Consider the following 6255-nt stretch of genomic DNA (forward strand, 5'->3'; position numbering starts at 1 on the left):
GAAGTTTTCTCTAAGCATATATATTATTATTAACTCGGTAAATTATAATATTGTAACTTGGACTTAAAATTGTCTCATGCAAGTTTTCAATAAATACTTGCTGTGATACAATTGAATCAGGTACAATTATGCACCTAAGACAAAGTTATACATTCTGCTGGTGCGTATAAAACACTTCTTACTGTGCTCAGAAAAATAAAAACAAACTGATGGGAATTTTGGAAAATATTTGTAGTAAGGAAGATCTTTGATACCTGTATCAACTGAAGTCCTATTGCACTGCAAAAGTAACTGAATGTAACCATTGATAGCCTCTTTATGATAGGAACTATCTTCATAACTGAAAACGTTGCCACAAACGTGAAAGCATCCTTGTGATTTTTAAAAATTTTATTCATGGTTTGCGTCAATAAGGGTTGTTTACAATCTTGCGGTAGCCTTCAGCAAGGTTAAATGTTGAAATTTTCAGCAAAGTCATTGAGTCTATCTCAAATATAAAGTAACTGTAATATCAACACGATTAAATGAGAAGAAGACCGTTGATATATAAACGAGTGATTATGGACCCTATACTAAAAAAAAGTTCTATACGTATTTGAGCGAAATATAAATGAAAACATATTCTTGCTTTGTTTAAAAATATTACAAAGATTGCAAGAAATTCTACCTCAAATAGAATTTAAATTCCACTTTCAATTGCGTAATAATTTAGCATTTCCGATATATATCTCAGCGACAGAATAACATTTTTTATATATATGTAATCCCTTAAGTAACGTGCCTGTCATTAAAATGTCAATAAACCATTCGTTTCTGTTAGTTTCGTTTCAAATTAGTTCAACGATTTGTAAAAATAACTTGTAATTTTAATTTTTAACTGGAGTTCAATTTTAACAACACTGTCAGTGCAGTTATAGGCTGAGACTCTTTGTGTCGCTGTCTACCAATAAGGAGGTGAAATGCAGCTGGTGATCCACCACCCATCCCCCAATACCCGAGAAAGGACGGAAAGTAATGGCGGTGAGCGCAGAAACAAAGCGAACCTTTTATTCAGATGATCACTCCTCGACTTATTTCTTTGGATTGCTTTGGATATCAAGCAGAATGTGATCAACCGTAAACATTTGTTTAAGGTTTCAGTCATCTAACCTGCAAATGAAATGGCACATAGGAGTGTTCTTTTCGAGCTGAGAAAGTCAGCGATAACCTCCATCTTTCTGCTTTGTGTGTGGAATCTGGTTTGCGGGCAGATTCGTTACTCCATTCCTGAGGAACTGGAACGTGGGGCGTTTGTCGGGAAAATCGGAAAAGATCTGGATTTGAGCATAGAGGAACTAACAAGTCGTAAATTCAGAATTGTATCAGTCACGTCAATACAATATTTGGATGTGAACCGGTCGAACGGTAATTTGTACGTGAATGCAAGAATTGACAGGGAACAGCTGTGTGGTCAGAGTGATGACTGTGTACTGCTCTTGGAAGCGGTGGTTGAAAACCCCGTCGAACAATACCGGGTGGAAGTTGAGATTCTGGATATCAATGATAACTCTCCGACTTTTCCGAACACGGAAGTTCGTTTGGAGATTCTAGAAACTGTAATGCCTGGAGCCCATTTTCTGTTAGAGCGCGCACATGATGGGGACGGACGAAATAATTCCATTCGAACGTATCAGCTTAATTCAAATGAACATTTCATTTTAGATGTACAGAGTACTGGGAAGTGGAAGTTACCCGAATTAGTACTGGAGACATTTCTTGACCGAGAAAATCAGTCCGAATACAGTCTAGTACTAACCGCTCTTGACGGCGGTTCTCCAGAAAGGTCAGGTACCGCGCATATAACTATTGTAATCCTGGATGCAAATGACAATGCTCCGCTGTTTCATAAATCGCTGTATAGTGTTAATCTGAGGGAAAATATGCCGCCTAATTCTTTAGTGATTAACCTTCACGCGACTGACTTAGACGCGGGTATGAATGGCGAAATTGTGTATACTTTCAGCAGTAACAATGAGCCAATATTAAGCGAAATATTTACAATTAATCCACACTCAGGGGAGATTCGTACAAAAGGAATGTTGGACTTTGAGCAATCCAATATTTATCAGATTTATGTGGAAGCTAAGGACAGAAGCGTGCACCCGTTGTCTTCGCACTGTGTCGTGCGCGTCGAGATTGCAGACGTCAATGACAACTCTCCAGACTTGACAATAAATTCTATTTCCAGTACAATCAGCGAAGATAGTCCGACTGGAGCTTTGATAGCGTTGCTGAGTGTCACAGACCGTGATTCCAATCAAAATGGAGATATCGACTGTTCCATTTTTCCGAACATCCCCTTCGAGTTGAAATCTTCCTTTTCAAATTCTTACAGGCTTGTAACTAGTGCGTTACTGGATAGAGAAAGAGTTGCTCAACATATAATAACGGTGACGTGTAAAGACCATGGTTCCCCTCCGTTATTCTCCAACAGAACAATCATTGTCAATATTACCGATGTAAACGATAATGCGCCACAGTTTACGCAGCCTTCGTATACGGTCTATGTCACAGAAAACAATAAACGTGAAAGTTACATTGGAAGAGTGACGGCATTGGATCTTGATATTGATCGAAATTCACAAATATCTTACGCTATTTTGGAGCAACAGATTCAGTCAATGCCGGTATCTTCTTACCTCTATATCCACTCAACCAACGGCAGTATCTACTCCAAAATATCATTTGATTATGAGCATCTTAAGACTTTTCAGTTTCGCGTTCGAGCTCAGGATGGCGGACTACCATCACTTTCCAGCGACGTTACTGTGCATGTAATTGTCTTGGACCAGAACGACAATACGCCTACTATAATATCACCAGGAACAAAAGGCAATGCCAGTTTGCCTGTCCTCCGATCTGCATATCCAGGATATTTGATAACAAAGATCATTGCATCCGACGCAGATTCTGGTAAAAATGGACAACTTTTCTATAATCTGAAACAGGCCACCGTCCCGGGTCTTTTTATAGTTTCACATAATTCAGGAGAAATAAGGAGTGTTCGGCGGTTCAAAGATAGTGACGCCACTATACAAAAACTAACTGTTCAGGTGAAGGATAATGGGTATCCATCTCTTTCCGCCACAACAACCTTAACCGTGACAGTAATTGATGAAGGTGCAACGTATCAGCCGGACATTAGTGAGCCGCGTCAGGATCTAAATAAAACACAGCAATTAAGTTTCTATATAGTAATTATTTTGGGAGCAACGTCTTTAATTCTGCTGGTGATTGTCATCGTGCTTGTCGTCTTAATATGCCCAATGGGCAGTAGTGCTGCTTCAATCAACGTCTGCCCTTTCGCACTCTGCTGCCGCACCAGGGAGTTGGAATACAGGTATCCAAATGCAAATGTCAAACCTCAGTCTGCTCGTGATTCCCACCTCATTCCAAATATACTTGAGGTTCGCGGCAATGGATCCCTTTCAGAAACGTATCGCTATAAAATCCGGTCGGCACCTGAACCAGCTGAAGTATGTTTCACGCCATTCGGTCTACAGGTGGCAGGAACCATTGGAAAGGACGGCAGATTTACTCTGCAGTACAATGCAAAGCCGTTGCATAGCTGTTCAAATGAGGTGAGTGCTGTGTATAAAATGGAACATGAAAATTTTACGAAGTTATTCCCCTTAGGGGTGAGACATTACTTGGTTTGAAATACCAGCCGACGCTTACATTGATTGACATTTCCTGACTGCAGTTTTCATTACTTATGGAGTTTGATCATTCTTAAGATTAACTGTGTTGCATTGATAACATAATGTCAGTTATGGTGTTTTGCAATTTATAAGGCGAACTGAACCATATAAACTTGTGGAAACTAAACTAGTTGCCACCTCTCTGATATACAACATTACAAGAGAAGATCCCTAATTTCGGTAACGGATTATTGCCAGATAAGCTTTACAATTTACAATTTCTATACTCTTCATCTGGTACTAATTCAGTACCCAAATGATGGCTCAAACATTTGGTTAAAGGGGTAGAAAGAAATATTTATACCTTCACAGAACGTGCTGTGATCGAGTAAATATGTTGATTCGCCGTCGCAGCATCTCATTTCTGTTTGAAGTAATTTCCAACAGAACATAATAGCAATCCTTCACCTGATTACTTTCAGGGTCATTAGATAATTTAACATGATTAGATAACTCAAAAATGTATGATCTTTAAATTTTCAAAATTATTTGGAAAGAAGGTGTAATTAATCCCGATAAAAGTATTCATAACAATAATTGCAGAGTTTTGCAAACAATTTCAATTATTTGAAGTAGAACAGTAATGCTAGTTGTCCAGGCGAATCAAAGGATAGTATGAAAGTTGTTTGAGAGAGTCAAAGAGCACGTTAATGAGCCATTCGGCCAACTCATCCCCGCCCACTTCTGATCACCAATCCTTTTTAATGCAAACTTCCAGCACGAAGCGCGCAGCCATCAATGGCGAGGCGATTGAAACAATTCCGTCTTTAAAAGAGGAAAAATATCAGTGCCAATCTCTCCGTCCTTCTTGGCGTTCCTATCAAAGTATATTTTTGATAAATATTTATCAATATTAATTCTATTGTTATCTTTTCAAATGCTTTCTGACTTGCCCGGTACCGCCAGTACTCCATTTTGTTTCAGATTTCTGGCAACTACCTTCTCAATCTATCTACATGTCTATTTGTTTGATCTCTCGCTATCTATCTATCTATCTATCTATCTATCTATCTATCAGTCTATTTGTCAATCTGTCTCGCTGTCTATCTATCTATTTGTCTATCTATCTGTCTATCTGCCTGTCTGTCTGTCCCACTCCCCCTACTTATAAAGAGAGACGATATTCACCCTCCAATAGAGACAGCCACAGCAGAATTTGCGATGTATGTTTCTCTCTTCATTATCTTGTATGGTTTACTGAGTATTTAGAGAATTGGCTGATTTTATTTCAATTTTCCGTGTTTTAACTAGCATAATTTTACTGATTCTATAGCTTTCTCAACCAGCTCCTCATCTTTGCACAGCCAGCTATGTATAGTTTCTTCCGATTAGTATAGAATTTTTAATAAATTTATACTTTTATATTTTATAATATTTTAAATAACGTTATTCATTTCGTCTATTTCAACTTATTACTTGAAAATTCCATTGAAATGTTAAAGGGCGTTTGGCAGCCACAAACTGCAAAGCCCTGTCATTCGTCGCTGCCACGTGACGTCATCACTCCTCACGCCCTGTTCCGACGTTGCTAAGGCATAATACATCCGTGATCATTGATGCTGGAGTGTCGTAACATGTAGAATATGAGGGCTTGGGAAAGTTGTCCACGACTGAAGTTGCTGTTAACCCTTTTAAGGATAAACAAGCACAGGTCTTTGGTGGATCCAACATGTCCTGGCTGAAAGTGTACCTGACTGGTCCATTACTTCGGGACAAAATACCGATATCAGAAAATAGTCAATGCTCACGCCAAGGAACAAAATTACTTAGATGGTGAGGGTGCTTGTATCTTACTGAGATACTTCAACAGAGTAGCGGGAGCATTAGTGCGCCACATATCACTTGGAGCTGTTGAAGTGTTCGTAATTATGCATTTGGCAAGGTTCAATAAAAAGAGGTTAGGTTTAAGTGGAGCAGTCATTGCGTGAATGCAGAGTATCAGAGTGGAGAGTTCAGTCTTTGACTAATAGAGACTTCACTGAGGGTAGACGAAGGCTATATGGAGAATTTTTCGTTTGATTTTTATTCATTTATTTTTGTTGCATATTTAGAGCAGTGGGGGTGCCAGACCTGATAATGAAATGCTCCTCTCTCGGGACGTGGGAAAGCAGGAAGACCTCCACTGTCCCTGAAGGCTACACCTGCAAGAACTGCATCCAGATGCAGCTTCTTGCAGACCGTGTTAAGGATTTGGAGTTGAATCTGAATGAACATCGGATCATTTGGAGTCTCACACACAAAATGTTGAAGGATCTCAGCAGACCATGCAGCATCTGTGAAAAACAATAAGTAGGTGACGTATCAAGTCGAGACCCTTCATCAGGACTGCCAGACTGCCTGGCCTGCGGAGTTCCTCCAGCATTTTGTCTGCGTTGCGATGAAGAACCACGTTGAAATTTAAGCGAGTGGTTATGAATTCTGCATAATGGTGATTATGGATTTGAGCGAAATTTAAACGAGAACATATTTTTACCTTGTTTAGAAATGCAGCCGAGATTGAAACAAATTCTCTCAA

The 6255-nt window shown here is 39.2% G+C and overlaps 1 pseudogene; it reads left to right on the forward strand.

Moving 5' to 3' along the window:
• The first annotated feature begins 1160 nt into the window (after window positions 1–1160).
• On the forward strand, window positions 1161–5872 carry LOC140201011 (protocadherin alpha-C2 pseudogene; annotated as a pseudogene).
• Window positions 5873–6255: the final 383 nt, after the last annotated feature.

This window comes from Mobula birostris, chromosome 7 (genome assembly GCF_030028105.1).
Source record: "Mobula birostris isolate sMobBir1 chromosome 7, sMobBir1.hap1, whole genome shotgun sequence".
Lineage (NCBI taxonomy): Eukaryota > Metazoa > Chordata > Chondrichthyes > Myliobatiformes > Myliobatidae > Mobula > Mobula birostris.